This window comes from Protopterus annectens, chromosome 5.part1 (assembly GCF_019279795.1).
Source record: "Protopterus annectens isolate FY-2018-M chromosome 5.part1, PAN1.0, whole genome shotgun sequence".
NCBI lineage: Eukaryota > Metazoa > Chordata > Ceratodontiformes > Protopteridae > Protopterus > Protopterus annectens.
Window position 1 is genome coordinate 454456996 of NC_056736.1, and position 21365 is coordinate 454478360.

General features: G+C 43.0%; 2 non-coding genes across 2 annotated transcripts; one reads left to right on the plus strand and one right to left on the minus strand.

The window, feature by feature from the left end:
- The first annotated feature begins 745 nt into the window (after nt 1–745).
- TRNAP-CGG lies at nt 746–817 on the plus strand. Its single transcript has one exon. It is a non-coding gene; the product is annotated as a tRNA-Pro (tRNA).
- A 225-nt stretch (nt 818–1042) lies between these two features.
- TRNAP-AGG lies at nt 1043–1114 on the minus strand. Its single transcript has one exon. It is a non-coding gene; the product is annotated as a tRNA-Pro (tRNA).
- Between the last annotated feature and the right edge of the window lie 20251 nt (nt 1115–21365).

The window sequence follows — 21365 nt, forward strand, 5'->3', positions numbered from 1 at the left end:
GTTCAGCCCGTATTATTTTTTTTACCCGAAAGTAATGCAATTCAAATAGGTGTCAAGACTGTTTGTTCAAATGTTCATTTATGTAGAACAACGTACGATCTTGAAGGTGGCTTTGATGACAAACTTCTCTACGTCTACGATCCACAATATTTTTGGTCTGTTACTCGTAAAACGTGGTTTTCTGGCAAACACAGACGACTGATTTCTGCAAAATTGCAAATAATGACAGAGTTTCAGAATCTATATCCTTCAAAAATGGCTCTAATGTAAAGCGTGCTATTCTAGCTTTCTAAGTCTTTAAGTGTAACATTTAAGATCGCTCCGTAATTTTGGACATTTGTCCGCAGTTGTTTTTGGTTTTGTCCAAAATTCTTGAAATGGTGACAGGTAACGTTTAATTGCCACACCGTAAGTCTTCTGCTACTACTGGCGCACATCGGGCTTTACTAAGTAAAGAGCAGGTGATGGTGATTGCCGAATGTGTTTAGCTCCATTACCTGTTAAATTCTTCAACTGCTTTCCGGAAATATTTCTGATGTACGTCTAACTGCGCGACACTGTCAGGGTTTTTTTTTTTCATCACGCTTGAAATAATATGAAGCGTGTACAGAATGTTACACATTTTTGAGTAACTGCGATAAAGTTAAAAAAGCTAAGTCTAGAGTATACATATAGTATTGAGAGCAAAATGTACGCACGAAGTACAGCTTAATAAATATCTTTTTCAAACGATATTATACAACGTGGCTCGTTGGTCTAGGGGTATGATTCTCGCTTCGGGTGCGAGAGGTCCCGGGTTCAAATCCCGGACGAGCCCTATATTTTAAGATTTTCTCTTCCCTTTTTCATTTGAAAACTGTTAACTGTAGTTTTTCATATATAGATAGACATTTCTTGCCTAAGGTTAAAGTAAACGGGACCTTAAAAGTTTTGGTGCATTCATTATTGAAAGCAATTACCTAAGGAATCGTAATGTAGAAAGGAGAAATATGGATAGAAGAAAAAAAGGGTGGATTTACGAATTAAAACAAATAATAACAAAGGGCTCGTCCGGGATTTGAACCCGGGACCTCTCGCACCCTAAGCGAGAATCATACCCCTAGACCAACGAGCCAACTACAAAGAATTATTCTTCCATGGTTAACTTGATATTACTAGAGTTAGATATTTCGCAAGAACTGCTAACTTCAGTCTTTTTGTTTAATTATCCTAGAGTGTATTTCAAGTGCGCTACAGTTCCTAAAACTAAAACAGATGTAAGTTATGGGAAGCCACATCTGCGTTACTATCTATTCATTTCTAAAGGCAGCTTGTACTTAATGTTCTCAGACTGAGTTCTCATCCTCCTACCTTCAGAATCTGGGAAAAATCAAGAAATACACATGGATACTTAATACGATTAACGTTAATTAAAATAACAACATGTAAATAAATATGCGTTTTCTGACGTACAAAGGTCAACAACGCTTAATGTTTGCCATTATTTTTAAATGCAATTCACCTTTTTTCAAAAACTGACAATCTTGAGGGATTAGAAGAAAAGAGGAAACTTCTGAGCCAAAATCGTTGACATTTGTGCCCTTTCCCTTGGTACCAAGTATGAGCTGGTTAAGACATGTGACTGGACCTCTTTCCATCATCGGTTTAACCGTATATGTCAGGTAAAACTCGTGATTCATCTGTTGGTTACGGTTTCCTGGAAACGAGTAATAAGGCTGAGTAAAGGAAGAAACTACTGCATTGTCTCCAGTTCTTCGTCCGCCATGTTCGTGTAGAGAGAAATTGCATCGTTATGATTTCTTCCTTCAGTTGACAACATTACAACTAAAAGAAGAGTTGCAACATTGCATTTTTTCCAGTATAGGGCATTTTCTGGAACACTGCAGCTGTTGAGCCGTTTTATTTGTATGATTATTCAGCAATGCTGGCGACAGTAACCCCTACAGTGCGCAGAAGTAAATGCCGCCCCACTTAAGATCTTGCCCTCACCAAGCTCAACGAGCTTCAACACACCAGAAATAATAGAGCACGCTGGGCCGCCCAGCGTGGTAGTATGTTTGGGTACTGCTAAGAATAGTAGGGCAGCAGCGTAAAACTATTGATTGTATACCACCATTTCTATACTTCCATCTGCTTTCTTTACCGTTACTAACGTATGCATCAGTGTTCTCCATTATTGCCAACAGGCCTTCTCTAAATGCGAGTTGCTTAAAACTGTTTGAAAACTAAGGAGTACAAAGTACAAAATACTCTGAAAAAGAATTTATTGAGTAATACTTTGTAGTTATGGTGAGTAATGATGGGTTGAAAGGATGGAGTGAAAAGATGAAGACTAAAACAGATCAAAGTTGAATTTAGGTAAACTACCATATACCTCATCCCTATCCCCAGACACATTACATGGTGCCCCAAGCTCCACTATCCACACCATCCAGAGTACTTTTTTCTTCCTTTTTCCCACAGTTTGTCTTACTCTTCATTTTCTCCCCCTGTAGTCATATATATATTCAACATGATCTATCTATGCATGACTGCACTCTGATAACTGTGGAGGAAAAGTACAGTTGTGTAAGCCCACCATCCAGCCAGTTTACTAAAGTCAACCATTGCTTTAAGGTACGCTGAACATCACCTGCACACTCCTTGTGTATAGTAGGGCATAAAGGTGACGTTCATGTACCATCCTCAGAACTGATTGCCCCAGTAGGAACAGCAGTCCAAGGAGAGGCTGCACATCCAGGAAGGAAAAAAGACCAGGGGGGTGGAGGGAGTGAATACTGCAGCGGTGAAGGCAAGGACATCTACTGATGTTAAGTTGTCTATCTCGCCTTCATTCTTGCTGGATGGGTTCGGAGCCAACCTCGGCTCCGATTCGGCCACTCTAAAGCTCGAGAGTTGGTTCCACCGGCTCGAGGCCCCCCTTATATCCCACAATGCTAGGCGTGAATTACCTCAGATCTCGTTTGCCGCTACAGCGATCGAGGTGTTGTTTTTTCTACCGGCTCAGGTCAGTGGTATTAGATCAGTTTTAATAACTATTTAAACCCCTTTTAGCTTAGCCTTTTCTTCTTTAGCTACAGTGTAGTGGATATTATCCTTTCTACCCTTATCCAGCCCCTTTCCCACAAGAACTGATAAGTTCTTTCCTTAGGCCTTCGGGCCCTCCATCCCTAATAGTGGTGTGTATGTGTTTTTGTAGGGATTTATTTTTATAAACTAACTAATTTCTTTAGCTTTTAGTTTAATTTACCTTTTTCTGATAGTGTAATCGGTGTGTGTGTGTTTTGTGTGGTGGTTACACTTCGGTTCCTTGAAAATGTCCAAGGATTCAAAGGTCTCAGGCTTCAAGAAGTGTGACTCGTGCTGTCAGAAAATGTCTCTGACAGACGGTCACACTTCTTGTGTGTACTGCCTGGGACCTTTACACCTGCAGGACTCTTGTGCTGTATGCCATGGCTTCAGCCCCAGAGTCCTGCAGGAAAGAAAGAACAAACTCATCCTAAGGGGTTTGCTCAAGCCTGAAGGTTCCCTAACTGCTTCATCGGGAAAACCTCCCAAGGCTTCTAAGACCTCGACTCCAGTTTCTGAGTCGAGGCCTAAGGCTTCGAAGCCTACTGCTACATCGGCTCCGGCTGGAGCCGATGAGTCTTTGACTACAGTTTCTGTGGTTCCTCGGCTCCGGCTGGAGCCGAGGTATTGGAGATTCCGGGGTCGGCTCCGATCAGACCATCGGAGCCGACATCTAGAAAGAGGTCGAGGTCACCATCCCTTGGCTCCGTTCATTCGGCTCCAGCGTCTCCCTTGCTGTCTGAACGGAGCCACAGATCTCACTCCTCCAGGTCATCGAGGCTCTCGGATCATGACCTCCAGAGGGTAGTGAGTCGACTTCTAAAGTCCGAGGCACTGGCCCAAATGCTTCAGAGCCCGACTCATCAGTCGATGCCTCAACCTATTCCTCTAAATATTCCTCCTCCGACTCCTTTGAGCTCGGGCGGGCGCCTCGGAACCGAGACTGTGGTAGCGTCGGTGCCGATACATTTGTCTTCGGCTCCGCTGCGCTCCGATTTCTTCTTTGAAGAATCTCGGCGCCGGACTTCCTCTTCGGCTCGAGGGGTGAGTGGCATCGGACCCTTGTCCGACCCCCCTCTCCCTCTCGGTGCTTCGGCGCTGGTGAGTTCGGCTCCGACATCGGCCTCGGAGCCATCTCTGTCGGTGCCGAGGGAGGTTCTCAGCTTCTCGGAGTGGGGACCTCTGGCTCTGCCTGACAGGGGTGCGTTCGAGGTCATGCGGAGTGTGTTGGAACCTTGTTCAACTCCACAGTCGGCTCCATCCGCCCCTCCCTCTTCGGTGCCTCAGGTAATGTCTACTCAAGCCCTTAACCCTTCGGAGGATGAATCTGTGTATCTTGAGGCGTTTGGCTCTTGCCCTTCCACCTCCTGGGTGTCCCCCCCCTTTGATCCCCTCATGCAGGTGGTGGCAAAGAAAGCCTGGACGGCTCCTGACTCAGTGGACCCTACCCCCAGGAGACCTTCTAAATTTATAACAGCACCAACTGACAAACAATTTCTGACCAAAGGTGTTACTGTGGATGCTATGGTGGTAGCTGCTGCCACCAAGAAGGAACTAGCTGATCCTTCAGTGCCTGTTCATCCCCCTAACAAAGAATCTAGGTCTATGGACAGGTATGGGAAGCGGATGTTTTCGTCAGCGACCTTTGCAATGCGTTCGCTGAACTACCTATGCCATTTCACCCGTCTCCAGAGAGACTTGATCAAGGAAGCGAGTGAGATGTTGAAGGATCCTACAGCTGCAGATTTTCAGGACAAAATGAACACCCAGCTGACTACCCTGAATTCGATAGCTAACTCCTCCATGCGCCTCCTTTCATATGCGGCTGATGGAGCGAGTAGAGCCGCAGGGACAGGTGTTGCCTTACGCCGGCATGCCTGGATGCGACTATGCAATTTTGCAGACCCCTTTAAAACGTCTTTCACTAATTCCCCGTTTGATGGATCATCTCTCTTTGATCCTCAAGTGAAAGAAACCTTAACTAGGTGCAAGACGGATGGCAAAACTCTATCTGCCGTCAGAGTCCGTTTTTCTACTCCTTCTAGACCTTACCCCAAAGGCCAGAAAAGTGGGAAAATGTGGTTCCGCAAACAATCTCAAGGGAATTTGCCTGACGCACAGAGTCGGTTCCCCTCCAGAGGCAGAGGAGGGAACAATAATGGTAGACGTCGCCCCAGAGGCAGAGGGGTCCGCAGAACCAGGGCAATCGAGAAACCTTTTCCGATAAGCCCTTTCAGCATCCCTGAGGTGTTGCCCGACTGTCCACCTTCGGAGGCAGTCGGGGGAAGATTGTCACTGTACCCAGAAGCCTGGCTATCCCTAACTCAAGACAAGTGGGTACAGTCCATCATTTCCGAAGGCTATTCCATTCCCTTCATTCGCATTCCAAACCAATCAAAAAAATCCCTTCCAGATGTTCCATCCGCTCAAAGGGATCTTGCAGCTTTGGTAATTTCAAAGCTGCTTGCAAAAAGAGCAATTCAGCCAGTTCCAGCGGACCAGAAAGGTTCCGAATCCTACTCCAGGTTCTTTTTAGTTCCAAAGAAAACAGGGGACTGGAGACCAATTTTGGATCTCAGTATCTTGAACAAGTCGGTCAAGAAAACAAGATTTCGGATGGTCACGCTACAGTCCATCCTTCCCCTATTGGGAAAGGAAAACTGGATGTGCTCTATAGACCTTCAGGATGCGTACTATCACATAAAAATGAACAGACGCTCCAGAAGATTCCTCCGCTTCAGGCTGGGAACCAGTCATTTTCAATTCAGGGCCCTGCCCTTTGGTCTCACCACTGCCCCCCGGGTGTTTACCAAATGCATGGCAGTGGTAGCTTCTCACCTGAGACGTCAAGGATTCCAGGTGTTTCCATATTTGGACGACTGGCTCTTCACAGCTCCCACCAAGCATCTTCTTCTAATGGCCAGGGACTACACCTTTCGCATTTGTCAAAACTTAGGCATTTTAATAAATTGTGAAAAGTCTGTTTTGTCGCCTTGTCGTACTATTACCTTCATAGGCGCAAATCTAGACACAGTCAACATGTCTGCGAGACTAACAGATCAGAGAATAACAGAAATACACAAACTGGTCTCGCTCCTCTTCAGCAGCAACAGAGTCAAAGCCAGGTTAGTTCTGAAAGTATTGGGGATTATGGCGGCTGCCATACCTCTGCTTCCATTAGCCAGATTCCACATGAGAATCCTTCAATGGATGCTCTTCACACAATGGTCATACCAGCAACTTCCGATGTCCCACACCATTATGATTACGCAAACATGCAGGAATCATCTTCTGTGGTGGATGTCTTCCCCTCAGCTCTTCTTGGGAAGGCCCTTTGTTCCTTCCCCTCCGGTTGCTACTCTGACAACGGACGCCTCCTTGATCGGGTGGGGGGGGGCATTATCAGGGCAGAACTGTCCAGGGCACATGGCAACCAAACGAATGCCACTTGCACATAAATGTTCTAGAGATGAGAGCAGTGCTTTTAGCGTTGCAAGCCCTTCAAGACTCTCTTCCCTTGGGAACGATAGCAATCCAGACGGACAATATGTCTGTAGTGTGGTATATCAACAAACAAGGCGGAACCAGGTCCTATCCCCTATGTCGAGAAGCACTCAGACTGTGGCAATGGGCGATTTCTTCTCAGCGGTTTCTGATAGCAACGCACATCCCCGGGAAGTCCAATCAAATCGCGGACAAGTTGAGCAGAGCTGTCCTCATGCCTCACGAGTGGTCTCTGAAAGACTCTGTTGTGAGAGAAATTTTTCTCAAGTGGGGTCAGCCTTGCTGCGACCTTTTTGCTACTCCCAAAACAGCAAGTGCAGAGATTATTTCACCCTATTCCCGTTACCAGGCCAGCCCAGCAGAGACGCTCTAGTCCAAGTTTGGCCCCGGGGACTTCTGTATGCATTTCCTCCCTTCCCACTAATCTTTCAAGTGATACAGAAAGCTATCGCTCAGAAGGCCTCATTGATCCTCATTGCTCCTTACTGGCCTCGACAGGTTTGGTTCCCCTTTCTACATCAATTTCTGTTGGAGCAACCTTGGCATCTGGACCTAGTTCCAGATCTTTTGATCCATCAGTCGGGTCAGTTTCATCGCTCCCTCCCCTCTCTGAACCTCACTGCTTGGTTCCTCCAATTCCAACCTTAGCCAGGCTTCCTCAAATATCTCACTCTGTTCGAGATATTTTGATAGCTTCCCATAAATCTTCCACACGAAAGATTTATCTGAGTAAATGGAAACGTTTTAACTATTGGGCCCAAGGAAGGGACATAGATCCTTTCACTGCTTCCATCCAAATAGTCCTTGATTTTCTAGCTGAACTCTTCCATGCAGGTTCATCTCCTTCTACTCTTAAAGTTCAATTGGCAGCTATTTCTAACTTTCATGTGGGCATTTCAGAGTCTGCCATAATGTCCCACAAGCTTTGCAAAGCCTTTTTGAAGGGAGTTTTTCTACTCAGACCTCCTATAAGAAATCCTCCTCCTCCTTGGGACCTAAATTTAGTTCTCAGTTCTTTGATTCTTCCCCCTTTTGAACCTGCAGCTTCCTGTTCTTTAAAATTGCTATCATGGAAGACTCTCTTTCTGGTAGCTATTACTTCAGCTAGAAGAGTTTCAGAACTTCATGCACTCAGCTGTCGACCTCCTTATCTGTTGTTCCATAAGGACAGGGTATCCTTACGAACCAACCCGTCCTTTTTAACTAAAATAGCCTTGGCGTCTAACCTAAATCAAAGCATTGACCTCCCTGTGTTTTTTCCAGAATATTCTAATAGGTCTGAACAAAAATTGCATTGGCTAGATGTTCATCGTCAGTTAAGGTACTATTTGGATAGAACCAAACAATTCAGAAAATCTGACCAGCTGTTTGTCTCTTATGCAGAAGGCAGAAAGGGACTTTCTGTTTCCAAAGTATCACTATCTAGATGGCTAACATCTCTAATTTCCATTGTTTATGAAATTAGACACCAAAAGCTGCCTAACAAACCTAAAGCCCATTCCACCAGAGCTTTGGCTACTTCTATAGCCTTCCAAGACAGACTGCCTATTGACACCATTTGTGCAGCGGCTACTTGGGCTACTCCTCACACTTTCATTTCACATTATAAGTTGGATTTAGCTTCTAGGCATAGAGCTAACTTTGGTTCCACTGTTCTCAAGAGTCTGTTCTGTTAGGCCACCCGGGACAAGGTGCTAGGGACGCGGTCCCATCCAGCAAGAATGAAGGCGAGATAGACAACTTAACATATAGAAGTTATGTTCTTACCATAACGTTCCATGTTAGTTGTCTTCTTCTCGCCTTCTTTCTTGCGTCCCACCCTCCTTCCCCCTGGCCTGGACAGACCTAGAGGAGTTTGATTGTGACCTCTCTTTCTACCACCTCTTTGCGATAGGTTTATGCCCTGCTGTGCATATTTCCTAGATCAGGCTTAGGTCACCTTTTCTCTTTCCCTTTGTTTATAGAGGTGGACTCTTTTCCAGTTTTTTCCTAATTGTATTATTAGCTGGGCCTAGCTCACAAACGAGATCTGAGGTAATTCACGCCTAGCATTGTGGGATATAAGGGGGGCCTCGAGCCGGTGGAACCAACTCTCGAGCTTTAGAGTGGCCGAGTCGGAGCCGAGGTCGGCTCCGAACCCATCCAGCAAGAAAGAAGGCGAGAAGAAGACAACTAACATGGAACGTTATGGTAAGAACATAACTTCTATTTATGGTAAGATGTTACACAACTGTACTATGTCCTTACATTCACCGCTGCAGTATTCCTTACAAATGTGAGAGTGACAAAGCTCAAGAAGAAACTTGGAAGGAGGAAGCAGCAGAGCCCTCCAAGAAGCCATGAAGAATGGAAGCAGCAAAACCAGCTCTAGATCTGGAGATCCCATCTAATTGGTAATGTTTGGTAAAGGTATACATAGAAGTCCAGGTGGCAGCTTCAAGAATAGAATTAATGTCTAAGCCTTTGAAAAAAGCACCAGAAGAAGCCACAGCTCCATTGGAATGAGCCTTTACAGAAGAAGGAAGACTATCACCATGAAAAGTGTAACAAAAGGAAATAGCTTTTGAAATCCAAGTGGAAATAGTTTGCTTGCAAACAGTCAAACCTAAAGACCTAGGATGAAAGGAAACAAATAACTGGTCAGATTTTCTGATAGCTTTAGTTTTATCCAAATAAAATCTGAGCTGTTTATGCATATCTAAGGTATGCAGCACCTTCTCACTGTCAGATTGTAGAGAAGGGAAAAAAATAGGCAAATTAATAGACATTAAGTGACAACTCATTAACCACCTTGGCAATAAAAGAAGGATTAGTACGCAAGGATACCCTGTCCTCATGAAATATCAAAAAAGTGGACAAACCATAAGGGTTTGCAACTCAGACACCCGTCCGGTATAAGTAAGAGCTGTCTTCCAAGAACAATGTTGCAAGGAAGTTGAAACAGCAGGCTCAAAAGGAACCCGAGTCAAATTTTCCAGAACAAAATTAAGATCCCAGGAGGAGGAACAGGTTTCCTGGGAGGTCTAATATTAAGGACACCTTTAAGAAATTGCTTAGCCTCAAATCTAAAAGTTAACGGGGGAGTTGAAGGCAGACAAGCAGAAAAAGCTGATAAGTGGGTCTTAATAGAATAATAGGCCAAACCAGCATTGAGCAACTCACACAAATAAGAGAGAACCAAAGGAACATCCAAAGAAAGTGGGTCCAGTTCACAAGAAAGACAAATAGAAAACCTATGCCATTTAGATAAGTAGGATTTGCTAGTAGTAGGTTTCCTGGCCTCCTGCAGGACCTGCACCATGCCCTCAGAAAAAAAGGTGTCTGAGGGATCAAAACCCTATCACCCAGTGTCAGTTGCAATGTGGACAGGTGGGGATGGATCAGAGACCCCTTGTCTTGTGTGAGGAGGTCCACCCTGTGATATAATTTGTGATGACTGCACTGGCTAGATGCAGAAGTAGAGGGAACCAGTGCTGTCGTGGCCAAAAGGGATTGATCAACAAGATTTTGGGAGCATCCTGTTGAATCTTGAACAGGACTCAGAATGAGAGGAAGGGGGGGTGCATAAAGAAATATCCCCTTCCAAGAAAGTGAGAGAGCGTCCACCTTCCATACCAGAGGACCTGGGACTCTGGCAGAAAACAGAGGAAGATGTCTGTTCAGAGGGGAGGCAAAGAGATCTAGTTGAGGAGCAGCTCACTGGTGAACAATGTCCAGAAACACATCCCTGTGAAGCATCCATTCATGGGATTGAGTGAAGGACCTGCTCAGATTGTATGCCACAACTTTCTGATCCAAAGGAATGTAAACTGCGTGAAGAGTCACTCGATATTGGATAGCCAGATCCCATACCAAAAGTGCCAGCCGGCAAAGACAGCAAGATCTCGTACTCCCTGCTTGTTGATATACCACATGACTGTGGTATTGTCTGTGAATACCTTGAGAGGCCCTGGAGAGAAGAGAGGTTGAAAAACCTGAAGAGCCAGCATAAGAGCCCTCATCTCTTTGATGTTGATGTGCTCCTTCCACTGATGAGGCTACCATACTCCCTGAACCCTCAAGGGAGCCAAAAGTTGCTCCCCATCCCACATCTGAAGCATCTGTGAACAGATCCTGAGAGGGAAGAGGAGGCTGAAAAGGGAGCCCTGGATTCAGAGACAACTACTGAATCCACCAGAGAAGTTCTTTCTTGGAACACGGGGGAAAAACAGTAAAAACAAAATAAATAAAAAAGACAGAGGTAACAGACTGACAATTAGAACAGCGTTCGGAGAGGCAGCAAAGAAGTTCTGAGGATGGTATGCCTGAACGTCACCTTTATGCCCTACCCTACACAAAGAGTGTGCAGATGACGCTCAGCGTACCTTAAAGCAACAGTAGACGTTGGTAAACTAGCCGGACAGTGGGCTTCACAGCAGGGAATCCCATTTGTAAGGAATACTGCATGGGTGAATGTAAGGACATCAACTGTCATAAGCCGAGAGTCTCAGGCCTTAAGGTCCCCAGAAGCCATGTTTGTTCAGATGCATTTTAAAGTTTTTTTTTAAACAACCTTTTCATCCAGTGAAGTCCTGAATGAAACACATGATCAAAGAAATAAAGAAAATTAGTTTTGCTGTTTAAACTTTGTTTTTCCTGGATTTATTTTATTTTTTATTTATTTATATTTGTTTACCGGGAGTATCCATCTGGGCCAACGGCCCATTTTCAGCAGAGGCTCAGGGAGAAAAGTTCCTCATTACAACATCTAGTGGAGTACAATACAAGTCTGAGATATGCAGTGCAAATTAGTGGTGTACAATAAAAGGAATCACATAATTGTGAAAGTAAGATTAAAATCATTAGTAAGGCACATGTGTATTTAGATATAAAAAACAATATTTGATATTATTTGCTTAATACAAGATAGGAAAAAGAAGACATTGTAAGATGTTTTTGAAGAAGACACTGTAAGGTATTTTTTTAGAGTAAAGTATTAGCAGGTAGGAAGGAGGGGGTGAGGGAGTGTTTTATATTATCATCCTGGTGTGGTATAGGAGCAGAGCCAACTGTTTGTTAGGTGATCTTTGAGGAGTCTTTTGAGTTGGGATGGGTTAGTTGTGTGACATAGATGTTGGGGTATAGAGTTCCATGTTTTAACTATTTGTTTAGTGAACAGGGCATCTCTGTAACTGTTGTTTGGTGACCTCATAAAAGTTTTTCTGATGATCGGACTGATCTTCTGTTGGAATGGGGTTGTACTAAGCTTTTGAGGGCAGAGCAATTGCCGGGTTGGTGTATGATGGTATGGGCGATGGTAAGCTGGTTGGGAATAAAGAGGTTAGAAAGTTCAAGCCATTTTAATCGCTTAAGAGTTATGCAGTGGTGTGAACTGTTAGTGTGGTTTGAGGCAAATCTAGCTATTTTATTATAGCAGGATTCTAATCTGTGCATGCCAGTTGTTCTTATGTTTAAAAGAATGGGGAGGTGTATAACAGGGTAGATAGTAGATTTGTTCTGGCTATGGCTTGTTTTGAGGTGTAGGTGAGGTATCCTTTCAGCATGCCTTAACTACACTGCAACAACTGCAGTGGAAATAAATATATCAAGCAGGGTCTGGAGGCCTATGAGGAATTTAGATGCTCTAAGTTACATTTTAGAGTTTTTTAAATAACCCTTTCATCCAGCGATGGCCAGAATGAAAACCATGATTATGGAAAGAAATTCAGTCTTACTCTTCAACTTTGCTTTTTCCTGCATCCTTTTAGCAAACCATAAATGACCAAGACTACACTGTAACAACTAAATTAAGCTGGGGGTCTGTGGTACGCTACTTTCCCTCAAAAGATAACCACCTGTATATGCATCATATGTTTAGTTGTGAGGAAAATGAAAAAAAAAAATATAATGATTACAGTACTGTTTCAACTTATTTCTTCTAGACAGTACAGCGCCCCTATACAAGCCTCTGTGTACCGCCCTGAAGCTTGTGAGGAACATTAGCCTCTGAGATTTGTGAAGAATGTTAAATCATCCCCAGTCCCCCAAACAATTGCAGCAACCTTCTTACACACCTTAGACTAGGTGGAGTTCAGGGCAAAGATGTCTACCAAGTCCCTGCCAAAATCCACTTATACAGCCTTGGTGTGTGGGCATCACCAGCCCTCGGAAGCTCTGAAGGTCTGGGTATTCTGCAATGCATTTTATCCTGTATTATTCATTTATTTATTTATTTTGAGAGATAACTATTAAACTGAGCAAGTGACAAGAGGGTCATTTACCTTCATCCAGACAACCCCACCAACCAGTTATGGCCACTTCTTTGTACAATTCAGATGTCTGATTCTGCTAAAAAAAAGATGGCTATGTCTAAACAAACTGTTGCTACATATTAAAATATTGCACATTGCATTAAATAAATTACAATAGTCCTGCAAAACCTGTGCATATCCAGTGTCTAGTTAAGTAATCCATCTCACTTCGCACAAATGCACAGTATTGCTGCAAAGCCAAATAATGACTGTTTAAACTGAGGAAATGAGAGGGTCAGTTACTTTCATCCAGTCAGCCCCTACCCCCCAACCAGCAGTTATAACCAGAATGTATGACAGGTATGTAATATTATTTCACCACCACACAAACAAATTGCCTCTTATTAAAACAATCTTAAGTTGCACAAAATTCACACCAGAAATACTGACAAAAATATCTGGCTGATCACTGGCAGCAGTATTGTAAAAATAATAACACCTACCTCACTACTCTTTTCAGTCTCATTGCACCATTCCTCTCATCTCAACTGCTCAGAATTCTGTAGAATGCCCTTGATTTTGTCTCATAATTTTGATCTCTGTGTCCGGTACAATTCTTGATTTTCTGGTAAACTGCTGAACATTCAGTCAGTAAAGCCAGGTGTTAGAGATTCATACTTATTATTCGAAAATGCATGTTGTCAGTCAAAAACTCTTCCTCTGCCCATACATGTCAAGCAGAGCACCTCTTTGGCCCTCTTCAAAAGGAACCTTGATGATTGGATGGGAGATAGGAAATTCACCCCGGGGATCACGTCAGTCGCCCTATTAGACAGGGGTCCAGGGAAGTAAATATTGTGGGAAGAAATACCCAGGGAATTGTTATGGCAGGCTTTTATAGGCATTAGGGCCGATAGCCTAGTACCAACCTATGAACCATGCAGATTCATGCCTACCTTTGAACATTTCAAGGTCTCTATTCCATGACCTCACATTATTCAAGTCTAATGTGATGTAACAACATGTTTAATTGCTCTAAAAATAAATAAATATGGAAAAAGCACCTCTACAGACATGGCACCCTAGGTGGCTGCTTAGTTAGCTTATGGTTAAGGCAGGCCATAAGACAAAGTGTAAAACTGAATTTATTTTCTTTTCTTACTCATGGTTTTTATTCATATAGCTTCAGATAAAAAGGTTAATGGGTAGTTTACCAGGTATGTGATCAAGGAGACTATTCAGAAGCATAGCCCAATTTCCCCATTGCCTCACAGGGCTGTCCAGTTAAGTGATTTGTTCAGTGTCACACAGTAGGCAAACACAGGCTGAGAGAGTTAAATCCTGGCTTAAAAGACCTGGCTTACTAAGAGCTTACACCCTTAATCCTCTATACTAATTAAGGTTGTAATGGTTCTAAAATGTACCTCATAACATCTAGAACCATATGGCTTCTAGGAACATAATAGCGCCAATCCACCCCCATTTTAATTTAGTTATTATAGTTATGTGTTGGCCAATTACGGTATGTTGAAATGATGGAGGACAAAGTTGAGGAGTAAAATAGATGGGGGATTCATGAAGGTTCTGCATTGTGTATACCACTGTGTACATCTTGTGCTATCCCTTTAGTGTTCAACAACTGCCCTAACACAGTGCTGCATGGTGCTCTAGCACAAAGACATACAGCACAGCAAAGGCCTGACACCGTGGCCACCCTACATGCTAAAGAGGCAGTCTGGAGAAGAAGCATATGCTAATTAACCATGTGTGCTCTGTCCCCCAAAACCACTTCCAAGAAATCACTTTGCTGCGTAGATCAACAAGACCATCCCCACCATGCTGCGGTGCTGAACATTGCCAAAAGGCTGTGTTCAACTACCTGCCACCACTATGGTATGGAGATCAAAAGGGTACGGGGAGCCATTAGAAACCAGGGATAATGCATTCATGAAGTGCTTTAATGGCACCAGCATCAGTATGGGGACTAGGGAAATGGAGGGAAACACTAGAAACCAGGGATACAATTAACTTTGTTGCCTTCACAGCACTGCCATCAGTATGGGGATTGGGGGTTGGAGAAAACACTAGCCACCAGGGATAGCTCAGAAAGATTAAAACACCATGACAGCACAGACATCATCACTACATGGATCAAGGTAGGGGAGGAAATACTAAACACCACGGATTCCAAAGATGTCCCATAATGGCACATAAGCTATTATGGTGCTGGGAGGGCACTATCTACCAGGGCAAATACAAGTGTGCTATAATAGCACTTAAAATATTATGAAGATTAGGGAGTGGGGAGAACAGTGAGATGAAAGACAAGTCAGAGGGACAAAAATGGGGTATGTGGTATGTGTTCATGTGTGTGTTTGTGTTTTAATGTGTTCTTGTGTATGTCAGAGAGTGACTATGGGGTGGGATGCCAGTGCCTACACTAGCAGTAGTTTACTACCATGACACAATAACAGTAGTAACTGCAATTCAGTGACATCAAATTAGCTAATAATGAGATCTTACCTCATTCTGGCTAACACATCTCTGAACTGCAAATTACCTCATCATAGAAGTAGGGCCTTTATGACTAGCACTAGACCCTTTAATGAATTCCTAGGAAAGTATGAAAATTAATTAATTTTCTTATTCCTGATTTTTTTTCAGGCCATCATTAGATCAAAAGGTTAGAAAAAAGCTTTAAAATGCATCACAGGGCATTTAGAACCCTATAGCTTCTGTGAGACCAGCCAGTCCCAGACCCAAGGCTTAAGTCACTTATTTCCTCCACAGGTACTATAATGCAATCTTGGTCATTTATGGTATGTTGAAAAGCTGCAGGAAAAAAGCTGGAGATAAGACAAAGTTTTAAAAAAATGAAATGTAGTGATTGCTATATTGTTTTTCATTTAAAACTGACTTTATGCTATGTCGTTAGCAAATTTACTGTTTCAAACTATCATTAGTGTTTTAAAGAGAACTATTTTCTGTTTATGCTTTACTGCAGCATATTGTTTCTAACAATGGAACAGAAAGTTAAACAAAATGCAATAACACATTCCACTAGGTAAGAGGGTATCCAGCAGCAACCAGTTCTTTATGCGAGAGACTCATACAAACCTTCAGGACAGGTTTGAAGAAATTATTGAATACCATGCTGTAATCAGAGGACATAATCTCACTTTTTCTGTTACAATACAGAACAACTCCTAATTGTACTGAGGGTAAACTCCAGCAGAACTGTTCTTGAATAGGCATATCAGAACTAGATTGGACTGATGAAATGAAGTTTAACTGGGGCTGTTTAAAAGAAACTGGACTTAAAAAGCTGCAGTGTGAAAATGATGTTAGAGACATATCTATGAAGAAGATTCAGTATCTTCAAGACAATACAGGGGAAAAGTCCTATGTGAATTCCATGAATTATAAAGGAAAACAGTCCAATTTCTCAACAATTGGAAGGAAATGATTTGTGGATTTCTTACTGGAGACATTTTAACTTGTTGAGATTCAAATATTCAGTGGTTATGGACAATGGCAATCCTGAATAAAGAATTTTACATTGAAGGGTACTGGACAGTGAAGGGGTCAGTTTCAGTCTTATTTTGTTCCTTTTCTGTACTTATGAAACTGGTAACCAAACAAATGAATCGTAAGTTCCAGGAAGTCAAGATTTCTGTCACAAAATAAAGAAGTTAGAAAACCACCTCATTGTCTGATCTGTTGATTAAGAATCTTTTGACAGATGTACTGAAGCTACATGTGGACTATCTGTGTACTGTTACAGAACTAGTTTCCTCATCTAATAAGAATATCATATGGACAATGAAATATCATTGTATCTTAGTAAAATGATAAAGTATGTCTAATCAAAAATGATGAATTGGATAATATGGTATATTGAGATGTGCTTGTAAGTGCAGGGACTCCATAAAAACAGTCCTATTCATTGATACAAAGTGATTGCATATATGAGTATGAGTCTGTGCTCAATAATAAAGTGACTTTAAACTCTGTGTGTGTTTCTTCAAAGTACAAGAAAAGTTTATGGTACAATAGCAAATATGCCCCTTACAGTATCCAAATAGCAATATCATTGGCTTACCCATGACTTAAGATGGAAGCAGTGGCTGCCACCACAATGGCTGTAATTAAGTTAGCAGATCTCAATAAAATTTCAGTGTTAAAAGGTTCATTGTTAGTGTACTGCAGATAAAAATATCAAAGAGCAACCCACTGCACTGACCACCTGCCAAACATCTGACTGAAACATCTTCCATTCAACACAGAAGCACAGCAAACTGTCTTCAGGATGAAGTGAGCACCACAAGACCTGAAGTTGGATTGAGACAATGACTAGCTTTAAAGCCACATAGTAGCGCAAATTCCTTGGCAACCCAGTAGTGACCCTAACAACATTTCATGGCTGGTATCAGTGGGGAGCAGGAACGTGCAGACAGCTTATTCCCATGAGCAGCATATGAGCCAGCTAGGACAACAAAAGGATACCTCCAATACTATGGGAAGACAGTACAGGAGAGGTTGTATGAGTACTATAAAAGGAAGCTAAATAGTAGGGTTGTTATTGGAAGAAGAACTACAACATTCAACAGATTATCACAACCTTCCATCATTACAAAGGCATGGTTATGTGATACTGTAAGCCAAATTAGTACTCCTGCCTCTGTGTCTACAAAATCCCATGTCAAATACTACAGAGAAGGATGATGACTGTAGACAATGACACCACTAGAGTCATTCTTAATACTCCAAAATCTTACCTAGCTAATTAGGCAAACATGTTACCAAAATACACCTCGGCACCAAGGGATGGTTGCCACCATGAAATCTGCTATGCTGGGGAAATATCCATTGAAGTCCAGACCGAACTGGATCATCATTGTCATCATCAACTCCCTTTTTTCACATTTTTTACATGGGGTTGGGGTGTCATGTCACCTGTCACCATCCCTCTCTGTTCTTGCTACTTTCCTGCCTTCAACACTCATGCTTGACTATTGCAGATCTTCTCTCAAACAATCCATCCACCTCTTTGCTGAACACCCGCATTTCCTCTTGCCTTCTTTCTGTCTGTCCCAAATCTTCTTCACCAGATTGTCTTCTCTTTTTCTGCACATGTGCCTGAACCACTATAATATGTTCTCTTTGATCTTTTCTGCATTTGGAACTACTCTGGCTTATGCTATGTCCTCATTTCTTTGGCTACCCCACAGTGTGTATTCTACCATCTGTCTTAGGCACTTCATCAGCATCACCTCTAGCTTTCTCATCTGCTCTGCCTTTACTGACCAAGTTTCTGTACCATACAGTAATACTGGTCATACCACTGTTTTGTACATCTTACTTTTCAGCTTCTTTGGCATTCTTTGGTCATACAATGTACTTGACACTCTGCACCATCTATCTGCAGCCCCTCTGAATCTAGCTTTGGCCTCTTCATTCAGACTTCCCTTCTCCTAAACCACCTACAAAGATACCTGAAGCTGTTAACCTGTTCCACTATCTTTCCTTCTATCTCAGTTCTCAGCTTATTCTGATTTCCCTCATTTGCTGCCATTATAACTGTCTTACCTGTACTCAATTTCATCCCATGTGCCTTCAGTTTTACATTCCATTCTCCTATCCTATGTTGAAGTTCTCGCTCCAAGTCTGCATACAGTAACTTTGTTGATCTGTCCCTTCAACCTGTTTGCTAATGTAGTCCATCACCTGTATGAACAGCCGTGGGCTCAGAGCTGAACCCTGATGCACACCCACTCCCACTGGGAACTATTCTGAGAGACCAAACACTGTTCATACTCGAGTCATTGGGTCCATGTACACAGCTTGTACTAATTCTATCAATTTTGCTGGGATTTTGCACCACCACAGGACTGCCTAAATCAGCTTTCTTGGGACCTTGTCATATGCTTTCCCCAAGTCCAGGAATGTCCAGTTGGACTCTATCCTCATCTCTAGTTTCTTCTCAAATATCTGTATCACTGAAAACATTGGGTCAGTTGTGCTGCATCCTGACCTGAATCAGAACTGCACATTTCCTATCTTACTTTCTACTACTCTATGTATTCCTTTATCAACCACTCTCGCCAGAACTTTCATGCAATGTGACAGGAGTTTGGTAACTCTGTATTGCCCACAGTTGTGAATGCCCCCTTTGTTCCTAAACACAGGCACTAGTATACTTATTTTCCAGTCATCTGGGATATGCCTTTCTCTCTACACTGCTATCAGTAACCTCAGGAGACATTTCTCCCTATCTCATCTACCATCTTTATCATATCTGCTGTGACATCATCTGAACCTGCTACTTTCCCTGACTTAATTTTCCTTACTGCTGGCCTTACTTATATGGTGGGGTCTTCCTCTTCTCTCATTGTAGGCTGTATCTGAGGCATAACGGCTTCTGTGGGATTGTCTTCATCCAGAAGCTGCTGGAGGCATGCCTTTGATCTGCCTTTGATGAGTTGTGGACTGGTGAGCAGGTTGTTGCTGGCATCCCTTATGTAAGGTAAATGACTATCTTCTTTATCTTTCTATCTTTGCCTTGCAAACTGATATAGTTTCTTTGTGCCATCTACTGTCTCACTTTCTAGAAGCTGAGTCCCTCTGATGCTTTGTTCTTTGCTATTGCAACTCCCTTTTTAGCCTCTTTGTTAGCCAACCAGTATTCATTCCTAGCCTAGTATGTCTTTTCTATCTCCCACTTTTTCCTGCACTCCTCCTTTCTTCTGATGACCTCCTGGATTCTGCATTACACCACTAGTTTCTTTATGTACCTAATTCCATTCATGGCTCGGTGATATATCTATAGTGTTTACACATGCTGTTTTGAAGCACTGCCATTCTTCTTCATTTCCATCTATTTCTTTCTCTTGAGGTGCTAGAGCTCACTAAACCCACATATGCGGAGGCCCTTAACATTAACCTGCCCAAGCAACAAGGACCTCCGAAGCTGAAACGCAAACAAACACCAGTCACAACTAAAGTGACACATAGCTCACAACACCAGTGTGCCACCCAACAACAGCCCCTAGGCAATACAACATACCCAACACTTTAGTCATAGGTGACTCTATAGTCAGGCACACTGATGTCCCACTCACCAGGCTGAACAAGAGAAAATTACAGTCAGCTGCCTGTTGGGTGCCAGGATCCACCACATAACGCATGCACTCAGGTCACTCCACAGCAAGTACAAATACGACTCTGTCATTGTCCATGTTCTAGTGAATGACTTGAGATGTACCTCCCTGGACCACATGAAGAAAGACATGGAAGAGCTCTCGGAACATGTGGCCCAGGCAGGTATGACCCTAGCCCTGAGTAGCATCCTGCCTTCACCCAGAATGATACCACAGTATAAGGACAAAATGATTGACTTCAACAATTGGCTAAGCTTCTGGTGTCATTCAAAGGGGATCCAGTATCTGTCTGCCTGGGACAACATGATCGACAAACCACGATGCTCTTCCAGAGATGGTCTGCACCTGTCACCCCTGGGATTCAGGTTACTGGCTGAAGCTCTTCCCACCCCTATAGTGCCTTTTTTAGGCAGGGTTAAAAGCACAAAGCCACCACCATAAGAGATACAAGCATGCAAAATCTGAAGGTAATGCTACTCAATGCTAGAAGTCTAAACCTCAAAATGTACTCTCTCAAGACACTCCTAAAAATGGAGAGCATCGATATCTGTGCAGTAACTGAGACCTGGTTCAAGGCTTCAGAGAGCACCCCTGCAATACCAGGCTACAACTCTTTCCACACTTTTCGGCCAACAAACCAAGACTGAAACACTAAAGGTGGAGGAGAGTCCATATTCACCAAGGATATTCACACCTCCAGGCTAGTTGCCCAACATAATGCATCTGAAATTCTCCAGATGCAACTAACACTAGGTAAGACTGCAGTCCAAATTGTAACTTGCTACAGATCCCCCACCATGCCTCAAGATTCTCACTACACCTTTCTAAACATACCAGAAAATATCAAGATACAACCAAACACCCTAATACTGGGTGATTTCAACTACCCTGCAATTAACTGGGAAAACTACTCGGGTATCAACACCTTTACCCAACGGTTCTTGGAATTCATAAATTCCAACGCCCTGGATCAACTAATCCATTGTCCCACCAGGGGCTCCAATATCCTAGACCTGGTCATTACCAACATGGGAGATAGATGCTCCACACCAGTGGTCACCCCCTCATTGGTCAGGTCTGACCATAAGCTAATTACCCTTGACATCCACATCCCACCCCCCCAGTAAGGAAACCTCCATAAAAAAAACTTCTCCAAAGTCAACTTCATGCTACTCAAGTCAGAAGTGACAAACTTCATGACACCTATGCAGATGGGAGCTGAAAGTTAGACTGCAGAATCCTACACTAAGGCACTGTACGAGCACATCCACTCATGCATGAATCGTGCCATCCCAAATAGAACCAAGACGCTCTCCTCCAAAAAAAGGAAGCCAATCTGGTGGTTCCCTGCCATAAACAAACTATACAACAGAAGAAAGAAACTGTTGCAGAAAAGAGGAAA